Below are 15,937 nucleotides of genomic sequence, written 5' to 3'. Positions count from 1 at the left end.
GTGTTCAGAACTGCCGAGTCATGTCAATACACAAGGGCATAGTTGAATGGCAAATATCTTTCGCATTAGAAGCTATAACCTCCGATAACGTGAACGCTCAACAAATCACTTTGAATGGTGAAGCAGCGTTCAACAACCCTACAGGCGAGAACCAATCACATAAAATGGCAGAGAAGCGTTCAGCAAATCTATACTAGTGATAAGAATAAATCACATTCAATCGTACAGAGGCATCCAGCAAATCTGCTAGTGACGAGAATAAATCACCTTGAATAGTAGGGAGGCGTCCGGCAGCTCTACAAGTGTCGAGAACGTTGGTGAGACGGAGAATCGAATGCGGCTTCAACGCGAACGTTTTACTCAAGTGCTTGATGACAGCTATAGTTGTCGGGAGAATCGTGTTACTGTCGCAAAACTTCGTTGAGGCGTCGCTGACAGCATTCAACTTTGTTAGACCGTAAGATGTAGCAGATTCGATGCGAAGCAGAGGTGATCAATCCAGGACGGGCAGCAGAGTCCTGAATGTAGACTGAATGCCTGCGCCCGAGCCGATGAGAGTCATGAGCTGGAATTCGCTTCAATGCGTATCGCTTCCAGACTCACTGGCGAATTGATTCCGGACAACCTTATTGCGAATTGTTTCGACGCGACACTCCGATGTAATGAGTGCCGATTTAGCAGGCGTCGAATCCTGTCTGCTAAGCTGAATCTGCTCTTGGACTCGCTAACCTTGCGTATCAGTCTTGTATTTCAACAGAATCAAGCAATCCAAATCGAATATTAAACAAAGTGATCTTCGGAATTGCTTTAAGAATAACAACATGCTAATACAAAAGATTGAGATTCGCAATAGTGCTCGCTCGTCCGTTGCTCGATGGTATGGAGACCGGGACAACGGTAACGAGGGCAATTTATACACTAGCGAAAAGTTAGTTAAAAGTAATCAAACAATCAAAATCACTTATACAGCGTACAAATCAATTAGTAGAAACACGAAATACAAATAAGGACAGTTGAAGGACGAACTGATTCCTCTAAAAACGTTATCAATTAAAGGATAGAAAAAAGATGCGCAATCGCAAACAATAGTAGTCGACAAACACCATGAATATCTCAAACAAACCAACATACATATTGGAACGATTGAATTGTTACAGAGAACTATCAAAGCATTTCCGCCTTACTGGCTCATCGGGTTCTCTATTGACATTTGACAAAGTGGTTGAAATTTCAAATTTGAATAACTTTGCTGATTCTGGTCCGAATCGGGCAAAGTTCGGTGTGCACAGGGTTTAGGAAACCTAACAATATCATGATGGTATTCAATAAAATTTGGAAAAAATTGTTCTTTTAGCATCCCTTATGACCACTGTCCTAAACCAAGGTGGCGACTGTGTACCAAGGCATTGCCGCCCCAAGTCGTCATCGTGGTCCGTACCGGATATTCAGTGGTGTGACCAATAAATGAATCTATAAGACGTGAAGACCGCGGGCCGTTCGTTGCCCGCCCCGGCATAAATGGTACCTATTTGAACTTTCTATATCTTTCATACTGTTCTGGCGTCATAATAAGTGATACTTGAGTACTCGACCCGAGCCTAAGCCTAATTCTAGGGTTACCATACGTCCTCCTTTATGAGGATTTGTCCTCTTTTTTCAGGTTTTTGAAAATGTCCTCCAAGGACGCCTAAATGTCCTCCTTTTTGGGAATTCGTCTTCCTTTACAGCTTTTAGAGCTAAGATAGTGGATAGATCCGAGTGAAAATGGGCATAAATGACGCTAAATAGGAAATTCGTAGTTTATGTTTGTTTTTAGTCAACCAACCACAATGCGTCGAGTTTGATACAAAATCTGTATCGTTAGGAATAGGAAGGCAAAGTTGCTATTACGTAGGTAACCATAAAATATTAATATTCGCTGTAACCAACATCGCACGCTTTGGATTGTACTCTGTGTTCATTATGCTGAGAGAAAATCGAACTTGTGACGTTTATGACAATGTTGCTTTCAAAGCCACATTGCTTTTTTGTGAGAAATGGAATCCCTGGGAAGTAACATTCCTAATGACAAATTAAACTCACACATATATGATACTCATCCCGATTGCTAGTTATAGCTTGCTCGCAACGCTATCAAAATGTAGCGCCACTGGGTGACTATACTACTTAGGAATGCTTGCATATTGATTTATAACCCCGATTTTCCGCAGTGTCTCGGTAAGTTATCTTCCGAGTTAAAGTACGTAGTTTTGCTGATGAGCAATATAACCACTCTGATAAAGCACAGGGTGCGTTTGGACAAGTCACACAGAATAAATCACACTCTTAATGGTGATTGCACCATTATTTACCAACGCTACAAATCACCATTAATCTGAAAATAATACATGTCTCCAATAATTATATGTTACATGTATGGGCTCGGATATGATTAACTGCCCAGACAAACAAAGGTATGGATTGGAATGTAACATTCTGGCATCATTTCATTTGATCAGGCTCGCATGCGCTCTAAAGGTTTGAATCTGGCGAGCTATCAAGAGTGTGTTTGACATCTCTGCATTGCTGCACAGCGTTGATCTCAATACGCATTCTGGTCGAAGGAGACTCTCTTCGACAGCTATAACCAAATAAAAAGAGACCTAATAAGAGCTTTTCGAAATATAGAGCGATATATTTTTGTGGACCAACGGCTTGGTCCCGATTCAGCGCTAGGAAGACGCATTCTAGCCATCGAGCGATCATCCCGCGTTTCAGCATTAAATCTATAAACTTCTGGTGATAGGGAATGGACGGATTCCAAACACCACCGTATTTATGTGATTTTCGTCGTGATTCAGCGCCAAACGCAAACGCAAAACGCAAAACGCGAGGTGCGTCACCAGCAAGACGAGCCTTTGCTCTGAATGCGCAACATGCGATACCCTATTAGAGGAGTTCTCGAACTATCTGATTGCGTACTCTTTCAAGTTATCTTCAACGCAATTGGAAAAAGAGAAGAAAAAACACAAAGCTGCGTGATTGCACTTTCAAACATCGTTTCATTGCAATGGGCGAACTCGACGCCAATTCAGGAGGAAATCTGCTTATTGTGATTTGGAAAGGCACATCCGTAAAATAAGTTTAAGGAAAAGTCTGGCACGCAAAGCTGTTGTACATCATCCATAACATTTTCCAGAGAGTTTCCGACCCTGCTGGATACGACACTGTCATACTAGACCAGTTAATGCCACATTACCCGTACTAGCTCGGTGGCAACGTTACGTCTTATCATTATTGGCCATTACTATTAACTGAAGGTCTTCTTGGAGGCAGAGAACTTCAATATAATGTAGCGAACCCGGTACGGCGCATACTCGTAGCAATAACGGAAACGCTGGTATGTTCCTGGGCTCGGGACCTCGTCTCTTTGCGACTGCCGCCTGCTCACGATCACGCTTACAATATACGGCGGGGCTGACAACAACACAAGTCCATGCGGTCATAATATTATATTAATACGACGCAAGAAACCCATAACAGCGATACTCACGGACACATATAACGGAACCCAGATCATCTATAAATCTCCTATACGACGCATGCACAATGCACAGCAAACTGTAACGAAACTCCACACAAGCCTCACGCATAGGCCTACATACCCAACAGCCTAAACCTAGCCCAGCAGCAGTCTTGCTATCTACAAGCGAGTACGAACTACCAACGGTACAACATCACTCCCTAGGTGCTCGCGTAGCACCGTCAGTGACTAGGCTGTGCCGCTGCCAACCATCCGCGCCGAGATTCCGACCGGTATATCCATCTCAAGCCGCCTGCATACAATACAAGACCTACTACTTCACGCCCTAACTGCCTAATACTACCACTACTTCATGCCGCTGCTTCCAACTACTAATACTTCGCGCTACCAAACACAGAGACATACTCACTCGCATACATCTTCAGCCACGCTCTCAGCCAACTAACTCTCAGCCAACTAACTCTCTCAACTAAGTCAACAAACGGTCTCCACCCATACCACGCGCAACCTAATTTCTAAACGACAAATACAGAATATTCTGGAAACCTCGGGTTTCCACAATACAATTGAATAGTATATTCATATTGATATGAACCCGAATATTTTCAGCTGACACTCGTCAGGGATAATCGTCGGCAACTATAGTAGAGAATTGAGAAGAACATTGCATATCAACAATCGGGAACTAGTGAACTACACACCAACAATACCCGTTCATGGTGATCACTTTATTGACTAAGTACTTTTACACGTCAAACTTTTTCTTTTATAATTCTCTCGAATTGATATTTCATGACTCAGCAGATTTCTAGTTACGAGGTTTCAGTTTTTTCCGTTTACGCCCATTACGTAAAATAATTCACTTGATACCTATTATAAACGATGCACTGCCATTCATTTATGCTTCGTTACATAGCTATCTTACCATGACTCACAGTTTTTTCCTTTAACGCCCATTACGTGAAATACGGAGTGCTTGGGACTCATCATAAACGATGCGCCAAAGGATTTGTTTTGTACGCATGATACCTATCACCATTTTTCTTAACGATTTACCAAAATTATAACGTTACACTTCATTACTTCCCTATAACAAACTATGAAAATCCCATATTTACATCTAAATCTTAAACACCAATTCTTACCTTCGGATTTAGTCATTCTCCGTTGTGTTCCGTATTACTCTTATCGCCATCCATTGACTTGTTCCGTTACGTCTCCTCGTGTTCCTCAGAAGATTCAAGGTTCTACGTCGACGACACCTTATACAACCTACCCATAACACAATCACCAGAGCCATCAACCCTGTTACCACCAATATTACAACCACTGGTTCCATGATAGGTATCAGCTTTGCACCTTCCATAATAATCCTATCGATCAAGGATAATTCTCTTACCTTATATCCACCTTCCATCATCACCAGTTTGTGCAGCCATCGAGTATAGTTGTAGTCAACGAAATCTGTGGTTGCCTTCCCCACGGTGGTTCTTGATAGTCGGGAATATTCGGGAGCGGATGTTCCAACCCTTGGTTTTTCTGCCCAAGCAGTGGTGATGCGTTAGCCATCGTTGACTCCAAGGTAGTATTCATTAGTTCGACACTCTTCGAGGACGAGTCGTCTTTGTCGTCTCCTGTTGAATACAAAACAGTTGTTTCGGTACTTACCTTACGGTTGTGGACGGGTTTTGGTAGTCCGTTCCGATGTCGGTCCTGCCGTCTTCCGTGGAGTTCTGCAAAGCCTTCGTAGTGGTGACCGGATGCACTCGCGTCGTTGTAGGTGTTTCACCAATGATTTTCGTCGTTCCGTCGGTTTGGTTTCGCGCGCGAAGAGTTTGCAACTGTTGCTTCCCATAAGTCGCATCAATTGGTTTGACAGTTTTATACTCCCCCCTTTTTGTTAGCCATCGATTTCGATCGTCTTACTTGCACCAGCCTCGCTTTCATCCGCCATTGTATTGTTAGGGGTGGCAGATGTTTCAGCGCTGTAGTGCTTGGATCATAGTCTTTCGCCGCTGGAGTTACCCACGTCGGACTGTAGTAAGCGATCATTTACACTTCTTGGGATGGGGGTTTACCTCTGACGTCCGTCTTGCTACTATCGAGTGCGACTCGCCTTGTCTTGTAGTAATTCATTCATTTTCTCATGAACAACAAAAATAGCCAATTTTCATTCGGCAAAACCTTGTTCAATAATACCAAAATAAGGTATTATATCTATTGCTTCCTTTAGTGCCTTCGCCTGACCCTCCCGCGTCGGGTTATAAGGGCCAGAAACGAAAGGCTTAGTCGATGGGTCCTTACGTCCGATGTCGCATTGGTATTTCATGGATTGGGGGGCGATGAGTTGGCCCCGCAGGCTATCAAGTTCGGAAGCAAATGGATCATAAACGGCTGTCAAGACTCCTTCAGGAATGGCGATATTTTCTAGGCCAGTCAAAAGTCAGGAGGTTTGTATGACAGTTTCGCCAGTGCTACCGATTGTGCACAGAGACTTTCGAGTTCCGTCTTCACGCTGGGACTGGTGTCTTGTTGTAAGGTTAGGCTACATAGTAATTGGGCCAGTTATTGGCCCAATGCGAATCTCGTGATGAACGGGGTTTTGGTGTTGGTGGAGAGAGGGCGAGGTTCTTCGTTGTCAGCGGGGATTCGCAACCTATTCAATCTGACCTCTGATCTCGGCGTGTGCCCATGCCTACCCAGCAAACACATGATGGCAAGCGGATATCAGTCGGATAAGTTGTCATTTGGCACAGAGTCATCCTACCGCTATCCGGTTGCACCGAGCGTGTCGACTCCTGGTGTTATCCAGTGGGTGACCACTGACCATCCATCAAGTCATTTCTAAGTCATTTCCTGGCCACTGTAGGGACAAAGTCCGGTTGGGACTGATATCCACAGACTATCCACTGGTCAACCCTCTGAACACTAGCTAGCTATAGCTAGCTCCTGGACCTGCATATTTCCTTACCACAGGTTAGGCGACGCACAAATACACTTACACAAGATTGATTTTCAGGCAAAAAGCTTATATTATCAAATTGTCAACAATAAAAACTAAGCAGCAACGAGTAAAATTAACAAGGGCTGTAAATCACGTCAAAATCAATCACTCACTCAAGTTCAAGACATGCAATAAAGCAACAGGTGGACTCAAAAATATCACAAGCAGTCGATCAATTAATCAATCACTGTGAGGATTACAGAATACCACACATACACAACTTACCAGAAATACCAGAGGTTGGCAAGTTTTGAAAATCATTATAGGCAATAATAAAACTGCAGCAAAGTAAAGCACAGCATTGAGTCAAAGCAACAATTGTCAATCAATCAAGGTAAAAAAGCATGCACACTGGAAGGATTACAGAATACGACACACGGACAAGTGTTGAAAAATTATGATAGGTCGAAGCAATTACCTAGAATTCTGCCTATGAGAATAAAACAAGACACGCACTGCATTACACATGCACATACACAAATGTATCAGAAAAACAGAGGTTGGCAAGTTTTGAAAATCATTATGCAACAAGACATAGCGATACATTCAAAATTGCAGTACAGTAAAAAAAGCACAGCATCGAGTCGAAGCAACAACTGTCAAATCAAGTTGCAAAATCACGTTCACTATATGAGAATATCACAGAAAAAAAAAATTCAAAGTGGCAGGTTGAAGTTCTTCAATGACAGTAAAAAGACATGCACACTAGGGAAATACCTGACGTTGATATTTAAGAATTAAGATGGCAAGTTTTGAAGGTGAAGAGGTAATACGAAGAGATACAAAAAAAATAGGATGTTTTATTCTGGTCAATTGCTCGTTACGACATCCTCTATGTGCAGATCTGTCACACATTGAGCAAGGTGCAGTATAACCAACAAAGCACTTCTACTTAGGTTTCGCCTACTTGTACTGCATGTTTTTTTACTACTTCTACTTAGGTTTTTCAGACATAACCAGTTAGATAGCCCCTATAATGTAGTAAATAGTGAATGCAATTTAGAAAACGCACTATGATTGGAGTGCCATTATATATTTTTCGCGTACATCCTGCAATTTTGAAAGCGGCCAACTGCAGTAACCTGCAAGTGTGCGACTCGTTCTACTTTTGGAAAGTACTCAAGTAGTCACAATTTCAGATCCACCTTTACTTGAGCAGCAAGGATGACTCACTTTCACCCCTTTTTGATCGTATATACCGTGTCTAGAGCGGATGAAAATAATAATCAGCAGATTCAACTGTAACTTGTAAAAAATTCCACAGCAAGCAATGCACACTTGCAATCAACAATCTCTCTAGCTGGAAATATCTTCAATCTTCATACAGGTTCAACTTGCAACGAAGTCAAAAATTGGTATGAGGGAAATGACTTTATACTGCATCCTCTTCCTCGTCTGCGTAAGACTGAGACAGGATATGGACTTGTTCTGCATTCTTGCCCTAAAATAATTAGCAAGAAAATCATTACAAGCGAACATGAAACGATCCTTCAAAATGCTGCCAATTCCGAACGCTTGCAAAATTCATTCAAACACTGACAAGGTACAACATACTATGCATAAACGCACAAATCATGAATTTATGATCATTATAGAACAGTGGACACTAGAGGTGTTTAAAAAAAACTTTTTTCAAATTTGATTGGCTTAGCTGGCAAATCATTAGGTTACCTAAAATACCTTGCACAAAAAATTTGACTCATTTCAACCCGTAGATGCTGAGGTCATCCAATTCGAAATTTCCATCATTTTTCAAATAATAGTATTTACGGTGGAAAATTTCACCACTCCGACATGATCAATAATGCCTAAGATGTAGGGATGCTTTTTCCACTCATTTCCATCTTTACAGGGGCCTATGGTAGAGTTTGGATGAAGACATCGCCAGTTGACGAATAAAAGATATGACACGGTCACTCGGATTAGCTGGAAATTAGTAGACTTCATTGAAATAGCTAATAGACACGTTCAAATGATGGTGATATACTTTGCAAATAAACTACTTTTCACACTAATATTAACGACCACGCAAATGAAAAAAAAAACTGACACATAGGTAAAACAAGGGTAAATATACGAGTATGGTCATGGTCATAGGCGCCGAGTTACGGGGTGGCACCCCATTCAATATGCTGAAACGCAAGCCGTCTGCGATTTCAAATTTTCGTATATCTCTATTGTCTAGTCATTTCGATACGACATCAGCGCTGTCAATGAGCAAGTCCGTGATATCGCGTAAATGCCAACTATTTACCATTAACCGATAACCGATACACACGCAAATAATTGAATACGCAGCTTCGTAGGCGTCGACAAACTAATGCTTGAAACGCCCCAATAAATTGTAATCCGGGATTTCGACATGCATTTGTCGTGTTGTCAGACTAGGTTCCGACCCATTGTGCTGTATTCAAGTTGGCGAATTACTGATTAGATGCGCCAGGCGAGGCCTACAATATTCGTATCGTAGGCCTTGGATGCGTGCTTTCTCGTTTGCTATCATCTGTAGGCTACTTATTCTTGTCTGGTTTATACACTCGCATTTCCTCGATGTCACTTGACGGTGTTTGATTCGTTGCTAATACTGCGCATTGTGAAGTGCACGGCGTTGAATTACGTTGTCAAATAGTGATGCAACACGAGGTTTTCTGTGGCGTAAATTCTGAATTCATTCGATTAGTTCGAACGGGAACCTTCTATTTTCCAATACAATAAACTTCATTGCTGGACGGACTCGAGCTCAACCATATCGCGGATCGAATTTCAAACCACTTAGCGCGTCCGCATGCACGCTATAATCGCTGGCATGAAATATCACGTGCGCCAGGCTATGCCTGATACCGTCACGAGCCTGAACTACCGAGTCTACAGCAGGACTGGCGCATGTGATAACATCGCTGGCCTAAACTATAGCGTCTGCTACAGGCATCATATGATTTACCTGCTATCTCTACTTATTTGATTGTTATGTTATACTGGCTTAAGACTGACAGCGTCAAATTGAATTAACCTGAACCTGCGCGATTGGCCACGAACAAACGCGGAAGAACGTAATTGATTAGCGCTAATAGTGAAACATCAGAAGATGCATGTACTTAACCGTAATAAATGATGCTAACTTGGTAAATTTGAAGAAATTTCAAACCCCTCCCTTGTTTCATCTGGTCACCCTATGTAGAAATAAAAGTCGGCGCCTATGAGTATGGTTACGCAATATAACCATTATCCCCTCTGCGCAATATATTTAGACAATCAATATTGCATCTACCTCGTATAGCTGATTTCTGTTTTTGGATGGTGCATGGCGCAACACAGATCTGACTTCAATCTCGTAGTCCTTTTCCGGAACAGTCGTAGGAATATTGCAACAAGCACCTAAACAGGAAGAGACGACAACTAGTTCAACCTACGATATATAATATCTTGTATAAACTCAGTGCACACAGAGCTTTCTTCCAAGTTCTGCCCAACTTTATCAGTTGCCACTCTATTGGGAAACTCAGCGCTAATCAATTAAATATACCAGATACTCACCATTTCCAGTAGGAAATTCCCAGCAGAATGAACCTAGACGACTCTCTGTAGGAAGGGCTACTTGCTGAGACAACGTATCTGAACAGATAAATAACAGTCAGTGGCACCTCAAACACGCAACAACAGGCATGGGTTGATTAAACGCAGTCAAATAATGGTAATCTTATAGCTGGCGAACAGAGCGCAAAATTTAATAAAACAGGTCTCAATATAAAGCTACTTTCGCACTGATTCAGAAAATATAAATTAAAATCTGGTCTGGGCACTAAAACCCCCCGAAAATTGCCTTTAAAATCCGAAATCGGCATTGTTTCTAACAAAGGTAGCGGCAGTAGACAATGACAAATCAAAAGTCTAGAACTGATTGTGACATCATTGAGCGCCTTGGCAAAGTCGTGCTGAATATATATTACAATGAAATTAATGAACCGCTGTGCCCAATGGAACAAACTGTTTTGTAGATCGGCCTGTTGCGTACCAAGAAATACGCGTTGATAGTAAATTCTACGATATGGTATATGTTCGGGCTTTTGTGCTATAATTTATATTTATCCAAATTTTTGAATGCGCGACGACGCATAAAATACACAAACTATTCACATTACGACTTATTCGCGCTACAGCGATTGATACGACGCGCTATACTCTGAGTCTGAGAATCACGGGGAACACGGCAAGCGACTTCGCCAAGGCGCCCAATGATGTCACAATCAGTACGAGACATTGAACGGTCATTGTCTACCGACGTTACCATTGATAGAAACAATACCGACTTTGACCCTTCGAGGGCGATTTCCGGGGCGTTCCAGTGCCCGGACCAGATTTTAATTTCATTTTTCGGAGTCAGTGCGAAAGTAGCTTTCGATTGAGACCCGTGTAATTAAATTGTTCGTTCTGGTCGCCTGCTCTAACATTAATGTTGAGTTATCAAATTGGAAGTTTCTACAGTCATCATTGCATGAGCTGAGCATAAAAAATTTCAAATAATTCATAACTTACATACGGTACCCAGATCAGCTTTCTAGACTATATATAAGAGTTAAATAATTTTTTACAAATCAAACGGTCATAACTGCAGATTTCTTGCTGTTTTGATGGAGGAATTAAGCTCTAACCTGCATTTGGTAAATTGGTGATGCACTGTCCGTAAAATCAAGACATTACTGGCAAATTTCTTCCTTCATTTTTCTTCAAGATGCTGAGATTTCTTTTCAACTGTTTCTCCTGAGCTTCAGCAAGATCAGTATCACTGGTATCAGTGGAACATGTGCGTTTTCTTTAAATCTTCTCGTGACCACCCGAATCAGACCTTGAATCGGAATCATATTTGGTAGATCTTTGTATCCGTCGTCTTTTCCCCGCATCCGATGCCGAGCTATCCAAGTTAGTATGGCAATATAGTACTCAAACCATATATATATAGGGCTGGGTAGAATTGAATATCGGTACTTCAATAATACAATTTGAAGCCAAGCATTAATATAATGATTGAAATACCAGCAACCACGACTCTTTGAGTAGGGATGTCTATCATTCAATTTGGGTTACGGGTCTAATTCAAAAATTCTGATAGCTTGCGGTCAGTCAAATGTTTCCGTACCTTCCAATCCATTTCCAGTCATAAATCACAAAACAGTAACTCTTACCTTATGTTTATCATGAAATCAGGTTTGGTTACAATAAAAGGACGTACTTTAACAGTATCAACTCTAAACCTACCTACCTACCTACCTGTACCGAACATCCGTCATAATAGCTCTTTAATACTATATAGGGATTCAATAACCAAGCGCATTTTCGTTGTGCACATACGCCACTTCTGACTATAACCGTATCATTATCATTAACTGACTACACTGCTACAACCAGTGGTTATGGTTAAGTAATCACCGAGCTAAGTGGCACACAGCAAATGTCGAAAATGCTTCTCGCCGCTGACAACAATTCACTTCAAAGAATCACGGTTCAAACTTCCCAGACGAAAATTTGAATCACGTGAACTGGGCTAGCTGCGCAATGCGCCACTGCGCATATGGATGAAAAAGGCTAATGATCTCATTCACTTCACGCATGGCGCGACGCACGAGGAAAGCTCGTCAATCGTTGAGTGGTATTCAGTGGGGTAACATCACTAAGCTATATAACATCGGTAAAACATTATGAGGTACAAAAATTGTAATTGTCAAATTGTAAAGTTTATTACATGCTCGAAATAAAAGTACGAAAGAGAATGTACCATTATCGAAGTCGATAATAGAGTATACCATTAACTATTCAATATACCAGAATATAATCCCTGTAAATTATATGGCGATCAAGTCAGAATCACTGTGCGCAGTCGCCATTTCTGCCGACCCATTGAACGCATTCAAGTGAAAAACGCTAAACATCTCACGGCATGACGCACGCGAAAAGTTCGTAACATCTTTCGGATGTTCACCGCAGGAACAAACAGTAACACGACAGCTAAAAGGGCACAGAAATGGCAATGTTTAAAAGCTTGAAATGTAGGCCCGACAGTGAATATTGACCGTTCAATGCCAGCATGCATAATCCGGTTACGTGTCGTCGCTATGAAGAATCACGTCCAGTGACGATTTTCCTTCAAATTCTATTGAAATATTTTGAAATACTGAAATGTGTGCAATTTGTGCATATCAGCGTCGGGAGTTAATGAGAGGTTGACTTTATAGCTGAAACAAAATGGAGCTATCCTCACACTGTCCGAATATGATATCCATTGGAATTCTGATTCGCGCTTTCAGTGGACTATCCCGAATATCGGTGTGTAAACGTGCGATTTTCTTTCGAACTGTACTCTTGAAACATTTTGAAAGGATGAAATATGTGCCCTTATCAGCAAGAACTTGAGTGGTTGACTTTTTAGCTGATACAACATGGAAATATCCGCACACTGTCAGATTATGATATCCATTGGAAATTGAATTGGGACTTTTAGTGGACTATCCGAAATGATTTTCTGCGGAGATTCAAATTCAGTCGCTATGTTTGGTAATTGTTGTACATGATCAATCCATTTTAGACCTACAATATCGAGAGGTCTCCTTTCTCGATCGCAAATGGAGCCGATAGTCCGTTGAAATTGATTATTACTAAGGAGTCAACGTGGGAGGATTCACCTATATCACGTAGTTTTATGTCTATAGGTTGCCGCTCCTCCCAGCTTGGCGGGTATTAGGTTTCTACGACGTTTTTCAATTTGAGGACGCTTCCCGTGTCGGCGCAGAAAACCCCAGTTGTGATCATTCGACGATCTTTTCTTTTCATAGATTGGCGTTCGCAGATAGTAAGGAGGTAATCGATGTGTTCGTCTTCAGACTCTCCCCCGTCCACTGAAATTGCCAAGAAATGACGTTCAGCCCTGGAAGACGTTCAGTTGGTGCCTCCATTTGATTATAGTGTAGCTTCATGGCGCTTGCCATGCAAGTGTTCCACACTTGGTTCGATTTACTTCACAGAGCTCAACCCCATCTCCTGGCTTTTCCACATTTTTCCACACCCCTTATACAACCCGGTTTTGTCGACGTTGATTGAAGCATTGGTTGTAGATTGATCGAACGAAGCAGTGACCTTAGAAGGTCCAGCGGCTCAAACTATTCATACAATAGACAAGCCCCTTGGCTTAATTCAACCAACATACTCCAATAATTATCATGCAGACAGCAATGAACACTGTAAAAAATAAACCGTGTATTCAACGTGTTTTTGGCATGTTTTTTCCGAAACCACGTTTAATAACGAAAACGCCGACGTGTTTTGGAAATAAACAAGTTTAAAACAGAAAACGCGACGTGTTTTCCAATTAATCAAGTTCAAAACTGAAAGGCAACATGTTTTTTACATTCCATGTTAAGACCATATGCAACTACCAAATATATTGGTTGGATATATACAACCAAAGATAACTATGATGAGGACCAGATGGACACGGAAATACTGTCAGGGACGCGTATTCTGCTCAATGTTGATACAGTTGGATCAGATTCGGATTTTATTGCACCAATCGGAACGCAACATAATTGCTAATCCAATCGCTGATGATCCGAGCACTCAAATTAAATAAAGTTGGGCTAATTTATAAGGTACTGTCGCATTGATTCCGAAAATATACATTAAAATCTTATCTGGGTTAATGGGACCCCCTCGAAATGCACCCCAAAAGTCGGCAAATCTGTATTGTTCGGAGCAATCGCAACAACGCAAAGGTCGTTGCCATGGTGATTGTACTGCATCGCTGCACGATGCCGATTTTCAGATTTTGAAGGCTATTTCGGGTTAGTTCCATTGTCCTAATGAAATTTTAATGTATATTTTCAGAATCAGCGCGATATTAGCTTTCAAATAAGATCAACTTTATTTAATTTGAGCGTTCGGGTCTTCAGCTATTAGATAAGTGATCATGCTGCGTTCAGATTGCTGAACACTTCAGTAGTAATTTCCTCACGGCGAGCAAGGGTGATGATGGGTGGTGCGAATCTATGCGTAGGTTATAGTTATCTATAAAAAAATGACATTTGAGTATTGGTCGTGATTGGTTGAAAACGGAGGTATAATTATGTCAGTTCACGGCTCACACGATTTCCGAATCCGTTGTTGGAAAACAGGAAATTTTAGTTCACGGTACTCGATTTCAGTATCCGTCGTGATTGGTTGCAGAGCGACGGTAAAATTTCAGTTCACGACAGTAGTAGTATAGATCGGTCGCGAGCGGCTATGGGCTCTTATGGGTGCGGCGGCACGGTGCCGCGAAAACTCGTGGTGGCACGGTGACCCTTATCTCTTATGGCTGCGGTCGCACGGTGCCATTGTGTCTTATGGCTGCGGTGGCACGGTTACCTTTTCGGGTATAGGCCGCGGTGGCACGGTGTCGTGAAAACTCGTGGTGGCACGGTTACCTTTTCGGGTATAGGCCGCGGTGGCACGGTTACCTTTTCGGGTATAGGCCGCGGTGGCACGGTGTCGTGAAAACTCGTGGTGGCATGGTTACCTTTTCGGGTATAGGCTGCGGTGGCACGGTGTTGAATATGTACCAGATGAATAGTCATGTGAATGAACCTTTGTTAATGTGTATATCGTAAATTATTATATATGATGTAGTTTAGTCGTGACAAATGACCGATCGTGTTCTAAGTCTTTCCTCACTATTGATCGCTAGCTGAATAAGACTTCAGATCGGATTATTCACACCTTGTATACCGCTGTTTCGCACCTACAGAATAGTCTGCTGTTCGCAGTCGTGACTTCGCCGCGATAGCGCAATTTTCGCACCTCGATCAGTAAAACAACACCGCGCTAACCCAGTTGTCGAATCACATAGGTCAAACATTTCTTGTGAATGGAAATATTGTATTACAGGGTACAAATACGCAAACTATTCTTTCAATTCAACAAGTCTAGTTAACTGATCGATTCTCAATCTGTCGACACAGTTTTTAACACGAGTGAGTTGATATTTCTTCCCGGATACGAGCGAGGCTTTGTTCCATTGATCCAAAACCACCTCGCCAGTATCATCCTTCAATGTAAAACTGTATAATTTCAACTCCTTTCCGGTGCCAGAATTGACCATCTTCTCCTCTCGAGAAACACACGTAGCGGTGATCGATACGTATTCATCTTTATTCCCGTATACCGATTCACAGGTCAATAATGGGTATTCTTCAGTCGTATGTCTCGATTTTCCATGCGGGGTTACTGACGAAGCCCGTCCCAGTAATACAGCAGGTTTTCCAGTAAATTTGTCAATTTGGACCCAACCGGATTTGACCATAAGTTTTTTTCGTTTGTTGAATGCTTTCTCAATGACCCCGAACAATTCACGATTGAAACACGTGAAAGATATCTCTTCATTATTA

At 41.8% G+C, this 15,937-nt stretch overlaps 1 long non-coding RNA gene across 1 annotated transcript; it reads right to left on the bottom strand.

Annotated features, from left to right (window-relative positions):
• Window positions 1-6,729: 6,729 nt before the first annotated feature.
• Window positions 6,730-11,229, bottom strand: LOC145457966 (uncharacterized). Its single transcript, XR_013921026.1, has 4 exons — window positions 11,177-11,229; window positions 10,062-10,139; window positions 9,796-9,902; window positions 6,730-7,968 (listed from the first exon to the last, which is right to left on the bottom strand). It is a non-coding gene; the product is annotated as an uncharacterized LOC145457966 (long non-coding RNA).
• Window positions 11,230-15,937: the final 4,708 nt, after the last annotated feature.

The sequence above is a fragment of the Botryllus schlosseri genome, chromosome 15 (genome assembly GCF_051294905.1).
Source record: "Botryllus schlosseri isolate E-star chromosome 15, Bs_hap1, whole genome shotgun sequence".
In the NCBI taxonomy this organism is placed as follows: domain Eukaryota; kingdom Metazoa; phylum Chordata; class Ascidiacea; order Stolidobranchia; family Styelidae; genus Botryllus; species Botryllus schlosseri.
The sequence above is the reverse complement of the archived record's forward strand: the minus strand, read 5'-3'. Positions and strand labels throughout refer to the sequence as shown.